The 21,781-nt window shown below is 34.2% G+C and overlaps 1 non-coding gene across 1 annotated transcript; it reads left to right on the forward strand.

The window, feature by feature from the left end:
- The first annotated feature begins 21,411 nt into the window (after window positions 1-21,411).
- Window positions 21,412-21,518, forward strand: LOC115515062. The gene has a single exon (XR_003969132.1). It is a non-coding gene; the product is annotated as a U6 spliceosomal RNA (small nuclear RNA).
- The last annotated feature ends 263 nt before the right edge of the window (window positions 21,519-21,781 follow it).

Raw genomic sequence — 21,781 nt, forward strand, 5'->3', positions numbered from 1 at the left:
TTAGTTGTGTTATTCATGAGATAATCTTCCAGTGTTTCTTCTAAAAAATATTTTTATGAAGAGAATTAAAATGTTTCATATGTATTATCCAGTAATTCTTTACACAGGCAATTCTCTTTAAATAACCTTAAATATGGAAAATAAATCTCTAGATCATCTAATCTATCTATCTGTGTATCTGTGTATCCTTCTATATATCTGGCCATCCATCTATCATTTACCTATACCAAAGTTTCTCATCAAGGTTTTATTTATGATACTGTAACAGGAGGTTACGTGGGAATATTTTTGTCTTAGTGTTTTAGTACCTCCTCCTTCCAAATAGAGATGTAATATACATCTATAGGATATGCTCTGAATTAGGAAAACTGATTTTTCTCACCTGATCTATCATTCACCATTCATCTATGTATATAAATACAAAAAAATTAAAATAATTTGGTTCTTTAAGAAACGATGTCCCTCTCCATAGGCAACACTGTAGTACTTCCTCTTCTCTCCCTGTGTTCCAAATAAGGGATATTTTAAGAGAATGATTCATAGAGACAGCTGATGCACCAGATATCACTCAGCTGCAAACACTTGTAGGACCACCACACAGTGCTAACAGAGAAGAGTACAAAATGTGGTTTTGGAGTGCAGCCGGCATTTTCAGAGTTTAGAAAGGCAAAGATGCCAAATGGACTGCAAGGAGAGTAGTACAGCTCAGATGGACTTAAAAGGTAACCTGGGAAGTTGTGGTGACTTGAACAGAAAGAGGCTATGTCAGGGGGGACTTCCAGGGAGGAAGGTGAACGGAATAATAAGACGTATTAGACCTTGAGGCGGGCCACCCCAGGGTGGCAGGGCCACAGGTAAAAATATTTGTGTGTGTATGTTTTCTGGGTCTATAAATACAATTGTGTTAAAATGGTATTACAAAATGCATGATGTCATTGCCTTACTTGAAGAATTTTTGTCCCTGGTTTTGTCATGGCTCATTTCTGTTTTGGCAATAAGACCTCAGCTTATATGCTACTGTGTTAGGCAGGCTCTGAAGTGACCCTCAGTGATATTTACGTCCTGGTATTCATGCCACTGTGTAATTCTACTCCTTTGAGTCCATCTGGACATACTGATTTGCTTAGAATGAATAGGTATATGGCAGAAATTATATGGGACGTCACTTTTGAAATTAGGTTATAAAAAAAGAAATTAGGTTACAAAGACTGTGGCTTTCAACTTAAGCGCACTCTCTATTGGAACTCTTGCCCTAGAGGAAGCCACCTGCCATATTGTGAGACAGCCATGTGTACAATCCCACATAATGACACATTGTGCTTTGCTGACAAGCATGTAAGTAATCCTGGAGGTGATCCTCTGCTGTTGGCCTTCAGATGAGGCCAGGGTCCTAGCTGAAATGTGCCCTATAATCTGTGAAGAAACTCTGAGCCAGAAGCAACCAACTAAACAATGCCCAAATTCTAAACAATAGAAACTAAGAAAATAAATGCTTATTGTTTTAAGGCACTACATTTTAGGTTATTTGTTACTCAGTAATAGATAAATAATACATTCACTTCCTGAGTTACCTTTTTCCTGATCTTCCTATCCAAACACCTACACTTGGGATCATTTGGCTTTAGATTATTTCTCTACATGACGCTTTTCACTATCTTTTTCCTCTTCTTTTCCAAATTAGTTGCCATCTCTTTGATACAGAATATAATCTAGGTAAGGGCAAGAAATTGTGTTATTTGACACTGTATCCTCAGTGTTATGAAACAGTGCCTGACACATGATAGCGTTCTTAATTAATATTTTATGAACAAATGAGTGGAAATGTAGTGAAGATAATATATACAATTTTACAACCTAAGTGTTCATTTATTTTAACACAGGATTTACTTTTCTTATTCAAATTTAGTATCTCTAATAACTATGTAGTGCTGCATTATATGGAATTATCACACACACACACACACACACACACACACACCATGAACACAAATAGGAGGAATTCATCAATGTCTCAATTGATGATACATAGGCCTCAGTATGATTTGTTCTATTTCACTATAGCCTTGCTTCTATCCTAATATTATGTTCTGGGAAAAATAACAACTTGGGTTTCTTTATCTTCAGATTTATGGTTAAATACTGTTACACATGATAGTTCCTCTGCTTGGAATGTTTTGTTTTTTTTTTTCTGTAATCTTTGCTTCTATGTGTAATGAAATATATAAGAACAATTGCTTTAAACTCAAATTGATTTGGCTAAAACCAGTATGACTCCAGTAAATATCTTGCTAGAATTATCTCTAGTTAGCAAACATTTATGTTTTATTTTCTCCTACACAAAAAATCCCATCAAATTCCTAAGGAGTATGTGGTGGAAGAGACAGAAGTGTCAATAAGTACTCTTGTAGAATGGCTAAGATTTTTCTCTACAAAAGACAGAGCCAGTCTTGCTGTCATATTAACTCCTATAGTGCACAAGCACAGGGCAACAAGAAACCAAATTCATGTCTGTATCCTTCCTGTGATCCATTATTCCTTGGGTAGGAGAGATGAGTGAACTTGTTTGTGTTTATATTTTTATTTATTTCTATGATTGAAAAATAACACCTACACATTTATTTGGAACTTTTGAAGATGTAATTTTTCCAAGTGTGAGTCAAGAAATCTTAAACTTTTTTTTTAATGAAGTTAGAATTTGTTTGGGAATACAAATACAACTCCAATTCAACTTAAAAAAACAAACATAGAAAACAAAAACAAACAAAAAACTTATTCCAACTGGGGCAAGATAATAAAGAGGAAGAAAAGAACAAGGCATAGCCCAGAGTCAATCATTTTGTGGGGAGATTCTAAAGAAAATTTCTTTTCATCCTACTTGTTTCACACATATCAGAAAAAGTGGGCTAGGTTACATCACAGAGTATTCCATTGCTAAAAATATTTCACTGGGCAACTGCCATTCATCTTTTAAGATGCAACTTCACAACGCCTTTTTTGACTCAGATTCCCCTGTTGCATTAGTTGCCTTTCCTCTACATTCTATATTCCTTGAACATTTCTTACCACGGACTTAACATTTTTATCATGTATTATCTCTTTACAACTTCACTAGGTTACTCTAGGTTATACTAGGTTAGAAGACCCCAGCTAACCCACTTTAGTATCCTCATGTCTACTATATGATAGATATAGTAGAAAAATATAAAAATTGTCAGCCCTTTATCTTTCTGGTATAGAAAAAGTCAGACCTAGGTATCTAATATCAGTTGAAGATCCAGAGAGGAGAATCATCATTGAGAGTAGAATCATCAATGGAAAAAAACAAAAAAACAAAAACAAAAAACAAAAACATCATTGAGAGTAGAATCATCGGTGGAAAAAACAAAAAACAAAAACAAAAAACAAAAACATCCCCCACCCCTGACTCTGTGTCACAAGGATGGCTGTGCCTTAGAAAGACAGTACCTTCTCAGGCAGTGGCTCTCAAAAGCATGGGCCCTGGACCAGCCACATCAACAAAACCTGGGAACTTACTAGAATTGTGAATTCTGAGACTCCACCACAGAATTACCAAAACAGAATCTTGGGGTTGGGCCACAACTCTGTGTTTTACCATGTCCTCCAAATGGATCTGATTTTACTACTAAGTAGTGTTAAAACTAGTATTTTGAAAACTAGTGTTCTAGGTCAATGGCTCATTGTGTAGAAATATTGAAACCAACTGTGAGGTTTTTACAAACTGTCTATGTGCCCTGCTTCCTCCAAGGAGAAAGCATATGCTTTCTCATATGCTCCCCTGTAAGTTTATAGACCACAGTGACGACTGATAAAAATATCCTGCCCTGTCACAGAGTGGGTTCTTCTGATAATTCCCATCATGAAGGTCCATCACATTCCATTCTTCTCTGATCAATAATACGATTTGTGCATCTTATTCACATCTATTCAGTTTGGTACAGGTGGCCTTGGGCAGGCAAACATAATATAAAACATTTTATATAATAAAGTGAATATTCAAAGTTTAAAATCAAGTTCTGATCTAAATCTAAATATATTAATAATATACCTAAAAGCTGGTTTAATTTTAAAAAACTAAAGGAGATAGTTTGTATATATGCCCAAAACAGAACAAAAATAATATTGAAATCAGTCATAATTTCATGGCATAAACCAGTTTTTCACCTACAAAGTTGCCCGAAACTCATAAATGAGTTTGCTCAGACACAAATAACCTACATATACATGAAACAGCAGTTCTGACACCAAGAAGCTTTACCTTTGATGGCAATGTGATAAAATACTCATCAAAATGTGTTTCAAACTGTGTACTTAAAGTTAGTTTATAGTGAAAAGAATATCCAGGTGATTTATTGTACCATATAATTTTAAATGTCATCCATTATGTTTAAATAATGAATTTACCAATATATGTTAGCTTCTATACTTTTACCTTATTAACAAGGGTTATTAATTACCTTACAAATGTTGATAAGGAAATCAGACTAAATTAATTTATTGGAAGTATTCCTACTGAAGCAACAACACATGTATATCTTCATACTGTTTTAGCAAAAGCAAATATTTAAAAACTACCATTTAAAATATTGATGTTGCTGATTAATGTTTTTTGTTGTTGTTGTTAAGAAGTAAGGTTGTTCCACAATTTTAGATGCTTTTATCTTCTAATGTATTTTGACAGACTATGCTACTTTCCTTTAAATTAATCATGAAATTGTCTTTAATTTTTGTAGATTGAAAGCAAGTGGTACAGGCAGAGAAAGTTATTTAGAGACATTATTAAAAATAGCATCTACTATGGGTTAACCTGGGATGTTTACACATACCTCATTTTATTGTTTCTTTCTATGTATTTTCAATATTCAGTGACTCTATGGAATTAATTTTGATTCAGTATCTGTGTGTAAACTCAATATATTTCTTTAATTCTCTAAATATTTGTTTCCTTTTAAATAAAATCTACCTACAAGATATGTTAAAAAGTATTGAAATTTTGTTTAATACCACCTGAATTTCTTTTAAGCCTGAAATGAGTTTTGACTTTCTCATACAAAAGTCAGAAATATAACATGGAAGAGAGTCAGTATAAAAGTAAATCAAAATATTTTAGTTTAAACAGTATGTATTCTTTATTTTATACACCTAGGATCAAGATTTCATTATAGTAACACCTACTGTTCAATGAACATGAAGATTAAACCCCTCATGAAAACAACCATTAATTTGCACATGCATTTCCCCTGTTAATTGTATCTTGCTTCACATTTCAAATGAAATTTTCCAAACTTGCATTATTTTAACTACAAATTAAAAATAAAGCTCTTGGCAAGGTGGTTAGTATTCCTAAAACAGTGGAAATTAGTTAATATGCTTATTTGTCAATTAGTGAATTCAATATGAACTAATTTATAGACTCTTAACTATTTTATCATTTCACATTTAATGCCCAATATTATCCACTTTTATTTTGAATGCACAAACTTTGGATGTATAAATATACTTCCTACAGCCTAGTCTATTGAAGTATTATTTTATGTACTTTAAGGCTTTTATAATTAAAAATGCTTTCATGTGTAAAACTTATGTGCTTATTAAGCTAGTGATTTATAAAGAAGGCATATGATTACATTTTTTCTGTAAACTGTGCTATGTCTTAACTAAGGAAATTGATTTTTTAGAATTTAAGTATATTTCATAAGCTAAACGTTGCACAGTTAAGAGGCAAACACATTTCACTCCAAATGTATGACTCTTTTCCTAAAGACATTATGTCTCTGTGCCTCCCTTTAGCACTTATACAGGTCACTAATGTAAAAAAAAAGCTAAAGCCCCAATAAATGCAAGGAAAAGCAATCCTTCAAAATTAAAGCATATAAAAAGAACAAGTTTGAAGACAATGGTAATATACAATAGTTAAGCCGTTTTAACTGGATTTATTTACCTTACACCACTCCCAAATAAATATTTTTAAAGTGGTTGAAATATATTCACTACATTAAAGGCCAAAAATCATTTGGATGGACAAATCTTAGAATTTCTTGGTGAAGGAAGAAAACAGACTTTCCAAAATATTAATGTTTCATATTCAACCTTTGAAGACCAAGAAAATAAAAGTAAAATTGTTATTGTCATAATCTCTATTATAAAGCAACGAACAACTATTGGGGCTAACATGAGACGTCTTGATATTAAAACCAGAGAATGCATTTTCCCATTGTGTACTTTTGAGTTGGGTCATATTATAAAACAAGGTTTTTGGGATTTTTAATATTATGAAGCAATATGAATGGAAGGGTAAATAAAGCGTGGAGGAAATTAAAGTTGTGTTGACATGTTTTTAAACTGATATGCTTCCTATCATCCTGTGGTTTAAAAAGCTGCTGATGAGCAGCTGCCTACATAAAAATTCACAATCTGATGGAAGTTAAAGCAGGGAAATGTACATGGAGAAAAGAAGAGTAAAGCACATATATTTGGGTCTGTTTCTTCAAAACAGGCCAGTTGACCCTATTTTACCTCATAATATAATCTCAAACATAGATCTCAAGATATACTCAAAGGATTTCTTTCGAATTCATGATTTTGAATAAGGTATTCCCAATGTATAACTGTATATACTCTTTTCCAGCATTTAAACAGCTCTGAAAATGCTGTTCATCTTTCAATAGAGAAATGTGATGTGGTTGATTACAGAGTGCTGAGGTACACTGGGACTTGTACGAAATATAACTATTCATATTAAGCTCATCAGAGCTCAACTCTGATGCCTTTATATAATAATAATAATAATAATAATTACATAAAATATTTTTGTGCTACTTTGCTTTTCAACTTCAGCCATACTATCCTGTGTGAGAATTGTTTTATCCCTTCCCCCCTTCTTTTTTCTCTCACATTCTTCCCCCACCCTTTTATGATTCTTTGTCTTTGAGGTGCTAAACATTCTGGCCTGCCATTTTTCTTTGAGCTTTCACTCATGTGAAATATTTTTACAATTGTTATCAATATATAACATTTAATATGAAATTTGGAGGTGTTTTTAAATTCAACAAACCATTAAACAGAAGTTATGAGAATAATTATGCTTCTAGTAGCTTACATTTGTGCCTTGCTTTCCCAGCTAAAAAGTGAACTCATATACCTCGTCTCATTTCATCATTGCATACTCTAGTTAGCTTGATTAGTTTTTGCATTTTGTTTATACACATTCCATACTAGGAGCATAGATTGCCTTATGTATTGCCCTCATCAGGAATATTAGTTCCTCTGCTGCATAAGTGGATGCCTAGTGACTATGTCTGGTAATTCAGAAGACAAATAGACTGTAAGCACAAAATAACTGAGTTTCATTCCCAAAGTACCTGTTAGAGCAAACTAATCAGTAAGTGATTCCTGTTAAGAAAAAAAAAAAAGGCAGGCATTTCTTTTCATAGTCATTTTCATCTCTGAACACATCCAATAATTAAAATGGTGAAATGTGGGGCGCCTGGGTGGCGCAGTCGGTTAAGCGTCCGACTTCAGCCAGGTCAGGATCTCGCGGTCCGTGAGTTCGAGCCCCGCGTCAGGCTCTGGGCTGATGGCTCGGAGCCTGGAGCCTGTTTCCGATTCTGTGTCTCCCTCTCTCTCTGCCCCTCCCCCGTTCATGCTCTGTCTCTCTCTGTCCCAAAAAAATAAATAAACGTTGAAAAAAAAAATTTTAAATGGTGAAATGTAATAACATGAGAAAAAATAAGCTATTTAGCTTCAAAATGAAGGACCATAAATTTAAAAAAATCTGCTTTGCCTAAAGGATCTTTAAAATTGACATTTTAGTTTCCCAAGTAAGTCATTTCTAAAACATTAACAATTTAAATGATGTCATCATAGTGAAAAAGATTATTAAAGATTAATTTTGAAAGCCTGATACTTTCATAAATACTAAGAATGCTTGCATTTGTTCTGAAACTGTAATAATGTGTCACTAAACTAAATAAGGATCCTCGTAAAAGTTGTATTTGTCAATATATTTTGTATGTCTACCATATGAAAATCACAGCATTGAATACTTTAGGTTTCAAAGGAACACAAATACTCAAGGAGCTTGTTTCTTTTTTGGAGAAACAATTTTTTAAAAGGTCAAGAAAAGTGTTGATAAGTAAATACTTGTCAAATTTGTTGTGAATACTATACCCATTCAAAGGCAATTGATCAGAAATTGTGAGGGATGACATGGAACACTAATTTGGAAATCTTGGGTGGTGTAACAGCTGAAGTCATATAATAGAAGGAGTTTTAGGAGGTGCAGACTCTAGAGACTGAGCAGATAAAGAAGTCTTGGGGGAAAAGTGACAAGAAGCAGTAAGAGCTAAAAGAGACAGTTGCTCAATGATTTTGATTACTCTGGAAACTCAAAATAGGAAGAGAGAAGTGTCTTTTCAATAAAGTGATGCTGTGAGCTTTGGTGATTTTAATTTCAGTTATTGTAGCTTTAAGTTCTAAAATATACATTTGGTTCTTCTTTTATAGTTTCAAGTCCTTTGGTAGAATTTTTTATATTGTCCTTTATTTCCTTGATCATATTAACCATACTTATTCTGAAGTCTGCTAGAACGATTGCATTATCTGGATCAGTTATAAATCTATACTTAATGACTGTTGTTCTTCATAGTCTTTTTTTTTTTTTAAGCTAATTTACTTTGAGATATAGGGACAGCACAAGAGGGGCAGGGGCAGAGAGAGAAGGAAAAAGAGAATCCTAAGCAAGCTCCACTCTGTTAGCAAGGAGCTGGACACAGCGCTCGAATTGACGAACCACAAAATCATGACTTGCACTTTAAGGAAAGGCATTTATGGAAAGTTAATCCTGGATCATTGGATCTAGGCCTGGACCACAGGGTCCTTAAACTGAGATCTGTAGATCTAACTCGAAGGATCCCTGAACATGGATGGGAAATATTATGTTTTCATTTTCACAAATCTCTAACAAAAATTTAGCACTCTTTCCATTATGATGATTACAACTTACAGTAATATGGTTACAACCAAATGCTTTGTCACCAATAGAAATCATAGGTATTTTGATATAACAATACATATGTTGCAGATATCTAAACACATTAGGTACATTCATCCCTACTTAAAAATGCAGTAGTAAATAAGTATGAATCTTTATGCATTTTCCTTTCTTTGGAAAAAGGTTAGCTTCAAAACCAGTCTCCTGATCTCTGTCTTTTCCTCACAACAAATGATTCTTTATGTTACTGCTATCTATGCATTTGTACTATATATGCAGATATAGAGCTATACTATAGACATACTATTTATAGATACACACTATCATATATCTATACTACTATATGGATATGTGTTTGTTGAATAAGTCAATGAATGGCCATCAGAAATTCAAAAATTTTCCATAAACAGTAGTAGATTTGTATAGAGGTACAAAGTTAGAAAAAGTAACCTAATATGAAAGGTTAAAAAACAAAACAAAACAAAACAAAAAAAACAACACCTGGGTAAGTGTAGACCAGATCAACTAGAACAGAAAATTCTCTTGTCAGAATACTAGAAGAGATATTAAAAAGCTAACTCCAGATGTTAGATGTATAAAGTACCATATTAAAGCATAGGTATTTTATTCCTTAGCTAATGTAATGCTAGCAAATATTTCTGAAAAAGAAGGAAATAATATAAAGGGTTTTAAAAAAGTAATTTGCTAGCAGTTTACTGAATGAATTGGAATTTAGAAGGTTGTTTAAATTATACCAGTTACATTTATTGTAATTTGCAAAATGTAGGTGACTATATCTAGTTATAACAATGTTGTGGTGGATAAGTTTAGGAATCCTCTGGGCTTACACCAATGGGTTAGCAAGGCATAAAGAAATTACAAAGTCATAAAATGCTCACACCCGAGTTTGGGTAAAACAGATTGGCACTCCAAGAATAGGGGGTTGTAAAGACACTGTGAGAATAGGGAGGCACAAAAGTGCCAGGGATAGGGAGGTGCAAAGGTACCCCAAAATAGGGAAGGGGTACAGAGCCCCCCAAAATGGAGAGAGAGGCAAAGGCCTGAAATAGAAATGGCGCAAAAGTGTCCAGTACATAGGAATTAACAAGATTAGATATTCAGGGTGAAAGCACCCCCAATTTAGTAGTATTGCAGAAAGCTGCTTTCATAGGAGAATAGGGCCAAGTTAGGTAAACTGGTGAACTGGACTATGGACTGCCGAACTGTAGGCAAAGCAGCCTGGGGTGGAGATGGTTAACAAAAGAAAAGGTGTCTTATTAACCCTGAGGTTATTTCCCCCATCTGTCTCAACCCCTAGGCTAGCAAAGATAAACAGGCATGGCGCCTCCTGTCTGCTGTTAACAACCATTTACCCATCTGCCTGGCACCCAGATTTTGTTTTATATTGACCCAAACCCCAAACACTGTATATCTTCAAAACCCCCTTTCCCCCCTCATGTCCCCAAGTTAATGTTCACACTTTCTTTGTCTCTTTGTGCACGCCCATCACGTTTGTAAGCCTTCTGATCTGAATAAATACGGGGGCAAGGACCCTTATTTGAACCTCTTGTCGTTTTCCTGGACATTAGCCATCTCTTGTTTTAATCCTGTGTCCGCTCTTTTGCTAGCCAAAGAGCCTAGACTCTATAGCCATAGAGTCTATGACACAATGTGAAGAGGGAGACCCCTTTTACAGATACGATGTAAATAATCTCAATTTTGTTTCTTAGTTTTTTCCATTTTCTTCTTCTTTTTCTATTTTTATTCTCAATATAATTTGAATATAATAAAATTTCATACTGCTCAAGACTGCAATGAGATGTATTGGATAGATGTATTAACATTCTATAGCCACTGTGATAAGTTATACCAAATTTAGTGACTTAAAACACCACAAATCTTACAGTTCTGTAGATCAGAAGTCTGATATAGATCTCACAGGCTAACATTAAGGCATTGTTATGGTGCACTCCTTTCTGGAGTGAGACTCTAGTATCCATTTCTTTGTCTCTTGTTTGTTTGTCCTAGTGGTTCCATTTTCCTTGACACATGGCCCCTCCTTTCATCATCAAAGTTTGCTGTATTGTGCCAGTCTTCATGCTGCCATTTCCGATTTTCCCTTCGAATTACTGCTTCTACTTTTAAGGACCCTGTGATTACAATGGGTCCACAAAAATAATTCCAGATAACCTCCATTTTAAGATTAGCTGATTAGCAACTTTACTGAAAAACCGAAAAGCTTAAAACACTTAATGATAATACCTACCTTTTTTCATTTACTGCATTTGACAGAGATTAACCTTTTAAAATTTTACTGGCGAAACATTTACACATTTTAATTATTACACATTTTGATGAATTATAGTGTAAATAATCTCCAGATTTTGTCAAAATATTGTCTTTATTCTTTGATCATATCAGGTGCCAAGCCCACTCCACCCCATGTGCGTGGCTAGAGCAGATACTTCATTAGAAGGACGCAGAAGTGAGGTCTGTTCAAAATGTCAGCAAAAACAAATACACTAAAGTTTTTGTTCGTTCATTTGTTTGTTTTAAATCTCACTGCAAAATCAAAAAGATTGGTCTAAAGAGTTGAGTCATTACACTCATTCCATTATGACCTCCAGTAAGTGTTAGGGAGTGGACACAGTCTGATAAATTATGGCTGCATTAAATGGTAACATTTCGTGAAGGAGGCTCTAAACTTTCTTATCAGAAACTAGTTAGGAAGTGTCTGCATTTCCAAGCTTTAGATTCTGCAGTCTCTTCTTAAAGACAAAGAGGTCTTGGGGCTCCTGGGTGGCTCAGTTGGTTAAAAGTCCGACTTCAGCTCAGGTCATGATCTCACAGTCCATGAGATCGAGTCCTGCATCAGGTTCTGTGCTGACAGCCCAGAGCCTGGAGCTTGCTTTGGATTCTGTGTCTCCCTCTCTCTCTGCCCCTCCACTGCTCATGCTCTGTCTCTCTCTGTCTCAAAAATAAATAAAAATATTAAAGACAAAGAGGTCTTTAATGGTTTAGTGCTTAGTGTTCTCAGCACAACAATGCAATTTAGTTCACAAGGTGTTTTGGCAGCTCTCAATCTGAGCAAGGATAAGAGCTTTTGAAAAATAAGGCTTTAAGGAAGCTTGCCATTTTAGGGCTAAATTTTAATGTAATGTGAAAGTGTGAAGTCTTACACTTTAAAGAAAACCTAAAAATTACTGATTGGTTCAAAATGATTTTATAGAAAAACTAAACTGTAACAAAAACTTGGCATTGGGTGGGAAAGCTCCACTGTCTTTGAGCAAAGTGTAAAAAGGTTCCAAGGAGGACAGAGCAGGAGAAGGGCCAGACATTTCTAACAGTAGGCATTTTCTCTTCCTCTTTCTTGACAGGAGAGGGGCAAAGAACTGCCAGAATAGCTTCACCAAACCCTATCTTGAGGCCTCACAGGTGTGAAAACTGAGCACTCCAGGTATTTTACAACATCATCTCCCTAGCCATGGTCACTTCCTACAGGTAGGTGATGGGAATCAGCTTCTTCTCCTTTAGTTTCTCAATCATGTCTTTGTTGTCCCTGAGATCAGGTTTAGTCCCCACCAGTTTGACGGGGGTGTTGGGTCAGTGGTGTCGCAGTTCAGGGTACCACTTTGCTTGAACATTTTCAAATGATGCAGGACTCACAAAAACAAATTAAGAATCCATCTTTTTGCAGACAGGATCGGGGACATAATCGGTCATAATCTACTTGTCCAGCTGTATCCCATAAACTCAGATTTCACCGGTGTTCCGTCTACCATACACTAGCTGAGTAGTTGTAAAAGACAGCGAGGATATTTCTCTAGGAAATACACTGGTTGTGTAACTAACTGAACAGTAGGCAAGTTTTATCTACAGCTTTGTCTCCTGCCACCACTTAGAGGCTGGGAGCTGAGGCAAGAAGCGGTGGGCCCAGGGCTCAGCTTGCAGGACAGTCTAAGGCTGGAGGCAGCAAAGTGTGGGGGTGCTGGGCTACCTTGCCCTACATTGTGGAGGGAATCCTAAAACCAGCCTAATTAGCAATATTTCAATGTTTCTTTTATTAATTCTTTTTATATAAGGTGAATAAATAAAATGGTTATATCTATATTTTTAACACTTATTGCATATAGTATCTTGATCGTATATTTTTCTAACCAATCCGGAAAAAAACCTGCAAATGAATTTTAAATGATTTCAAAATCATTAAATAAATGATTTAATGATTTTGAAAGTAAAGTAAGCTAATATTTACTTAATGTTACTTTCTATATTGTATCTGAGTAAGGTTTAAAGTCATAGAAAGATTTCTGAAATTGATTAAACACTCAATATATCATTTATTCCTTTATTACAATCTATTACTAATCAATTCTGATGAACCATTGGCACTAACAATGCTAATTACAATTTTGGGGGATGTTATTAGGGAGTTTGTGAAGTAAAGAGATTGCCAAATGAGTTTGTTTATTTCAACCATCCAATTTTAACAATTTAGTATGTGGTATTTTGATAATCAACAAATGCAAATAGATAAGTAGTATAAATTTAATTACAGTCAGCTGATGCATCTTTCATCTGATGCATTAAAATATCAAATAATATTTTCCTTTATGTTCTTGTGTCAGGATGAATTGCTTTATTATGTTCAGATACATGCACACAAATATTCTGGGGAAGTTAAATTACATAGGTTTACAAATGTCTGCAAAATGAGATACATACATGAGTCACTTTTGAGATGGAAGGTATTGAGATATTGCTATGTAGAAATCTGGTTTTTGAGATTGTTTATTGAATCATCTGGAATTGATGACTGTATTATCAGTGGCTTTCAAACAAAGATATATTTTCTCTCATTACATTTAGACTGCAAGTTTGCTGAGCTTTAGTGCTATGTGTTTTCAATGGGATCAACACTATTGAGGCATGCTGGCTTTGGAACAGACGGAAAAGTTCAAGTAAGCTACTGAAACATGTAATGAGTGTTAAAGGTTCTCCTCAAAACTGTCATATGTCACTTCTACTCAAATTCTTACGCCAAACAAATTCTCATGACCAAGCCTGACAAGAACAGGAAGTACGCTCCTCCCATAGGAAAGCCCTGCAAGTTACATTGCAATGGGCAGCGATGTGCAATCATCTGAGAATAAACATAATAGAAAATTAAAATATAAGCAAGCTGCCTTTCTTGGTCCCTAAGTTTCTCTTTCTGCCATCAGCAACAAAAATGCATACTGCTATATAGAATGCATCCCAAATCTCCTACCCAACTTAAGTGTTTTGCTAGACTCACAGAAATAAAGAATATTTGATTTGTAAATAGTTTTTTAAAATGTTTATTTATTTATTTTTGAGGGGGAAGGAGAGAGAGAGAAGAAGACAGAGGATCTGAAGCAGGCTCTGCAATGAGAGCCAGATGTGGGGCTGGAACTCATGAACTGTGAGACCATGACCTGAGCCGAAGTCGGACGCTTAACCAACTGAGCCTTCCAGGTGCCCCATGATTTGTAAATGGGATTTGATACCATCTAGTCAATCCCACCTAATATACAGATTAAGAATCAGAGAATTAAACATATTTCCTTGATGTCCTCATGTCAGGGGATAGTATGACTAGAACATAGTTTCCTTGTCTCTAAATGTTTTTTTTTTTCCTTTGCACAAGATCTTTGCCCTTAGAACATTTTCCAACCCGAAAAGAGCAGATTAGACATATATGTGCAAAGACTTTGTATGAAGAGAAAACTAACACCTCAACAGAGAATTAGAAGCAGCATGTATGGGAGCCTTTGGCAGAAAGGAATTGGCTTTATATAGTTCCACTTAAGTCAGGTGCATAAGCTTGATAGGATCTGAAATGAATGGTTAAACAACCGTCCTGTAGTCTTCCTCTAACCTCAAGAATGCCTGAGAATTTGACTTTCCCTTATAATCCATCTTGTACTCCTTACTCATGCAATATATAGGAATGTATCAGACACAAAATGAATGACAATCCTGTTGAGGTTGCCATGTAGCCCTCTGGCTGCTCAGATTGATAATTTACGATGTAGAATTGACAAGTAACCAGTAACTGGTGGAATGTTGCTAAACCAGAGAGTAGGAGCTAGTCATATCATTATTAGAAAGCTGTGTGCCCACATAAGACCTAAAGGGATGCCGGAGATGACAATTCCCTAAACTGAGGAGTTCCTTATCCATTTGGCTGCGTCTCTCTTGATCAGGTGTGTCTCGGTGCCAAGTAATGAAGACAATCAGAAGCTGCCCTGAAAGTCAGGACACATCTGCCATTCTGTTGTGTGTGCTCATATTGGCTGTCCTCTATGTTTCATTAAAACTAAATAAACCTGGTCTACTGTGTCCCAGGAGTGTGCACATTTGTTCAAGCCCAAGACTACTGCTGCTGGTAGAGAATAGTGGGCATTTCAATATATATGTCATTAGTTTGAAGGCGATTTTATAAATATTTCTGGTTTTCTCTCCTAAATTATATGAGATATTCACCAAATAGCACATGTCACTACAGTATCACACAAAATTTAAAGGTTAGTAACTTCGATTCACATTTAAGCTCATCCACTTACTAGATGAGTTTAAAAGTTACTTAGCCCACTTGATTCTCAATATCCTGACCTACAAAATATTACTTTTATCTTTGCTGGTAAATAGAGTTCATTTGATTCATTCTGATGCTTAGTTGATGCTCATCAAGTGGTAGCTATTATATACTGATCTTAGTTTTCTGCAATTTTAAGATAAAAAATATACACATGTATACATAAATATTTTTTTTCCTATTTCCCATTTTATCAGTTGGGTTTGGTTAGTTTCAGTAATAGAGTGCACAAAACTTTCAATATTTAATTGATAATTCTCATGGTAACATTAGATAGCTAATTAGTGTCAGAATCAAAATAGAGAGGCACCTGGGTGGCTCAGTCCGTTAAGCGTCCAACTTCAGCTCCGGTCATTATCTCACAGTTCGTGGGTTCGAACCCCATGTCAGGGTCTGTGCTGACGGCTCAGAGCCTGAAGCCTGCTTTGGATTCTGTGTGTGTGTCTCTCTCTCAACATAATAAATAAACGTTAAAAAATAAAAAGAATCAAAATAGAAAGGTGATTTTAATTCAAAACAAATCAAATTCATTTTCCATCAGAACATACTGCCTCATTTTGAAAAAAAAATTAGCAACACTATTTTTGTAAGAATAAATTTTAAAGTATGCATATAACTGAATAATGAGGGTTTTGTAAAGTTTTCTCATCATTTGTGTTAATTATCATGATGAAATAATATAAGTCAGAAAAATTATTACAACTAAAAATTCAGTTATCTTATGATTATTTTTACTTTGCATATTCCACCGCATAATTGTGATTACAGGGAGAAAGTTGTTTGTGCTGAACACTTCATTATGGTTGCTGCATGTTTAGAGAAATCCTGTCACAAAAAAGGAGAAATAATTTTTTGCAGATTTGACCTTGGAGGGAGTTTGAGATTGAAATATATGACATCTGTGAGGCACTCTGAGATCTTTGAAGTAGGAGTTGTAATATAATGTAATATCACAGAAATCTAAGAGATTATGAATAGAGCAATGTATTAAAGACGGTTTATCCTTCAACAGACAAATCTTTGACAGAGCCCCAGGCGACTGCTGGGATCCTGGCACCACAGTCAGTTGTACTCCTGACGAGAGAGATGTAACAGCTACAGAACTACTTCTTATGTGTTTCTTTTTATTTTTTATGACTCTGATACTGATGGAAAGAGGAAAAATGATTTAAATAAATCAAGAATTAATATGCTACTTTCCTGAGTCTTTTTGAACACTTAGCCGTTTAACCATTCCACAAAGTAAAAAAAAAAAAAAAAAAAAAAAAAAATGGAACCAGTAATTTTAAAATGCAAAATTGTATGCTTGATTAAGTTTGTAGAATATTTTCTGAACTACATTTTACACATGAATGCTACTATAAACAATATATAGTTTTTATCCCAGAAAAGAGCCCCAATATAAAACTTCAATACCAGAGAAGCTATTTTCAACTTGAAAGTGCATTATAAAATTTCATATTAGTGTATCTTGGTTGGCATTGAAACAAATGTTTGTAGTTTGGGAATTTTATTTTTATCATTTGTGCAGTTCTAATTAATTTTAGGATTTATAGTGTGTAATAAAATGCAATAGACAGAGATGAGGGAGTATTTTTCAACATGCATTTTATCTAAAATTTACTATAAGCAACTACTTGTTTATTAAAACAGCTTGTTTCCCTCCTTTTTTATTCTTTTTATTTTGCCACTGCTAAATTTTACATTTAGGGTAAATTATACATTGTTTAAATATTAAAAAAAGATTTTATATGGGTACCAAACTAAATGCAAAATACTACACAGATCAAATGCAAAATATTATATAGTGTATGCTATAAAACAGGTAAGCTTTGAAATCTGAAAGAGTTGACTTGATAGACATTTGTTTCTTGTTCATGGTGTTTCTGATAGAAGCTTACAGAATCAAGTATGTGGGAAAGTTTTCTGGTTTACATAGACATCCCGGAATGCAGGCTGATGAAAGCTCAGGCTCTTTCAGCTTGTGATTTCTGAATTTGTCCTGTGTATTAATATCCAACCAGCACATTAGGCAAGGTAGATGGTGAATGAAAATGCATGGAAATTTTTTACTGGACAGAACTGGAAGAGCTGTAGATCACTGCTGCCCATATTTCATTGACCAAAATTTAACCACATAGTCATAAGTACCTACAAAGGATGTTAGAAAAATGTATGGTCTAACTTTATGCAAGGATTTAAGAAGCATAGTTTGAGGGCAGATATTCTCTGTCACAGAAAATGTAAGTACCTTACTCAATGCCATATAGCTAATATAGACAGGATTCACAACTGATGCCTTCTGAGCCAGTAAAAAATACATCTATCTTTTAATAATTTATTTGGTGTTTTAGTGCTTTCCAGCTAGTAAAGAGGGTTCACTTTTGTTATTCTGTTTAATTTACACTCTAATTCTATGTGAAAGTGATATTATTATCACAGAAATTTGTATTAGGAGGTATCAATAACACAAACTGTTTAGGCAAACAGGGATGGGTGTAATTCCTTGCTCTATCACTTGCCAGCTATTAATTTGGTGCAAATTACTTAGACTTTATCACATATACTTTCCTTAGAGGTTTAAAAACCACCAACATAGGTACCCAGGAAAAAATATAACAAAACATAGGCAAAGCATATAGACAGACAACAAAAAGATAATTGAAACTTTAGAAATAGAAGTGAACATATATAGTCACCGGATTTATGACAAAAGTGCCACTGAAATTTGGAGAGGAAAGAATATTTCTTTCAGTAGTCATGGAAGAGTTAAATATTTGTATGGAATGTAATGAACTTTTATTACAACTCAAATAGAAAAAATAATTTGAGTGGATTATAGACCTTAATACAAACCATAAAATATAATGTTTCTAGAATTAAACTTTCTAAAATATTGTTATGACCCTTGGTGTAGATGAAATTTCTTAAATAGAATATAAAACACTAAATATAAAAGAAAAAGTATTTTGAGTTTTATTGTGATTAGTAACTTTTTCATAAATAGACGACATTACCAAGATGGCAAAGACAAACCACATATAAGAGGGTATGAGTGATAGGTATATTTGACATAGAATATGTATTTCAAATAGATAAAGATCTCTACAAATAAAAATAAATAAAACATCATAATAAAAAATGGGCACAATTTAAATAAACACTTTACATCAGAGAACATTCAAGTGGTTAGATTTAGAGTTGCTCAGTAACACACTAATTAGGAAAATGCAAATTAAAATCTCAATTATATGCCTATACACACTCACCAAGATGGCTACAATTAAAAGTACTGTAAGTTTCAAGTATTAATTACGGTGTGGAGGGCTTGGAGCATCTATACATTAGTGTAACTCTTTTGGAAAACTGGGTGTTTACAAAACATTATACATTTGGTAGCTGGTCTCCAAAGACGGTCTCCTAATCCTAGCATTCAAACCTTATCTTCATTGTTCTTGAATTGGTCTGGCCTTTGCAACTGGTTGGAACAGTTGAGTAGGTAGATATGATGTTTTGAGGCTTCCAAGTCTTGGCCGTCAGAAGCCTTTGCAACAATCTGCTGGATATCCTGGAATGCTCATTTTGGGCATTCCTTCATAGATCCCAGTGTCCATTCTGTGAGAATCTCAAACAACATATAGAAGCAAATGTAATGTGTAAATGATTTGTTTGAAATAAGTCCCAACTGACAAACAGTATTAACTGCCTGTTATGATTGAGTCATTCTTAATACCTAGTGCAGTTGAGGCTTTAGATGATTCCAGACACAATCTAAAGACAGCAGCAATAATCACAACTATACATTTAAGTTAGTAATCTCATTCTCGATAAATTCTTAAAATATTACGTATGTCTCACAAAACACATGTACAAAGTATTTATAGTAATATTACTCATTATATTTTAAAAATCAAAACAACTCAAATGTCAATCCAACAGCAGAACAGATAAATTATAACAAGGAAATTTAAAAATAAAACTACTAAAAAGTACGCAAACATGGAAAAATTTACATTATGTTCCAGTGGAAGAGGCTCTACGCAAAATAGTAATGTATTATGATTTTTTATAGAAAGTTTAAGTACAGATAAAACTATTCAATAGTGTTTGAAGCCAGAATGATGGTTGTGTTTGATGCTTGGGGGTCAGGACTGACTAAGAAGGGGCACAAGGGAACTTTCCTGGGTATGTGTATAAGTAAATATTCACTGAGCTGTATATACTTAAAACTAATACATTTAATTCAGTTTATCATATCCTTGTAATATTTCATTGAAAATGTTTAAAAATAAGAACAATTACATTATAAGAACATTGTGAACATTAAATTTGATTGTGGGTAAAAAAACATATACTAATGTATACCAGTAAATGAATATTTACTACTTTTGTTTCTCACTTCTCTATATTTTATAAACAAGGACATTAAATCTAAGGTTAAGTAGTCAAGGAGGTATAAAATGAGAGATCTTCGAAATAGCAACAATAAGAACAGAAGTGAAGGCTGACAAAACACAGTGACTATGGGGTAAGAGTAAAAACAAAATTTCCCACACGATGTTTTATGTAGTTAACGAAGACAAAGGTGATATTATTAACCCAAACTGGAAAAACATGAACAGGAGTGGGAAGCTGGAGTATTAATAAATTGTGTTAAAGCTGGTAGTGGCATTTGCAGTGGCAATACACCATTCAGTGAGATGTCAGGTATACCACAGACATTGAAGGCTGTGAGATAGTGTGATGTCATAAATAAAGTCACTGTTTTTGGAGTTAATTGCATATTTGACAATTTTAAAGCCACAGTAATGGCTGAGATCTCTTTTTAAGGTGACTAGAAAGAGAGCAATCTCAAGAAAAACATATTACATATTTTATATGTTCTTCTTTCCCAAGCCTTAATAAATTGGCATTAGAGGAGTAAAAGTGAACTGGAGATAGGAAAAATGTGAATAAAATATTTAAAATGTTATTGAAAGATAAAAACTAGAAAAAAAGAATGTATATTGACTTTTGAGACCCAAAGAATTTGCAATCTAAGCAGGAAAAGGGAGAAACTAACATAGAAATAGGATCCTTTATAGAATCCCTAAGATATTTCAAACTTAAAGAAAACAGAGTATCACACACCAACTAACAAGATAACTAAACTTCTGTGTCCTCCATAAAAAAATGTGAGTTTTTCTCACAGAGGACATTGAACCAAAGGACTCCAGACATCATAGGACACCAAACTCAGAGGCATGGGACATGAGGTTTGAAGCTATAGTTAATGATATAATACAAATTTAGCTATTAAACTTTGGCATCATTTTCCAAATATATTTTACGTTCTTAACAAAAGTAGGCATACATAGGTAGTTCATGGTCCCCATCCCCAAATCTTGCAAAACAACTGCCCCAGGAAAAAGGCCATCACATCATGTCTGAGATATGACAATCTCCAAACGAGAAGACTGGATCCCATGTAAAGTCACAGACATGTCCGTCATGTACTCTTTCACATAGGCACCGCCCTCACCTTTTCAGTGCCTTATCTTAAACAAAGAGAGCCGAAGAACCAAACATTTAAATAGATCTTTAGGAATAAAGAACAAGCTAAAATAAAGAGACAAACCACACATGTAGAAGGAAGAAAGCTGGTGCAGGAAGCAGAGCAAAACAATATACCGACCATATTGAGACAGATAAGATGTATTGTTTCCATAAAACAAGAAAATAAAGCCATCTTTAAAGTTTTGAGGACAAGAAACACCTTGAAAGATTTAAAATATGGTAACTAGTGCTCGCTTCAGCAGCACGTATACTAAAACTGGAACGTTACAGAGAAGATTAGCATGGCCCCTGTGCAAGGATGACACGCAAATTCGTGAAGCATTCCATATAAAAACAAAAACAAAAAAAAATAAAAAATGAAAAATAAATAAAATAAAATATGGTAACTAAAATTTAGAAATAAAATTAGCAGAAGGGTTAAAGATAACGAGCAAAAAAAAAAAAAAAAAACACATGGAAAATAAGCAAGAAAAAAAAACACAAAAAGACCCAAGGGGACCAAAATGGGGAACAAAAAGCAAAATAAATACATTTAGTGTATTTAATATGTAGTGACTAAAAGAAATGTATTTCATAAACTGAAATATTAGTCCAAA

Source organism: Lynx canadensis, chromosome B2 (genome assembly GCF_007474595.2).
Source record: "Lynx canadensis isolate LIC74 chromosome B2, mLynCan4.pri.v2, whole genome shotgun sequence".
Lineage (NCBI taxonomy): Eukaryota > Metazoa > Chordata > Mammalia > Carnivora > Felidae > Lynx > Lynx canadensis.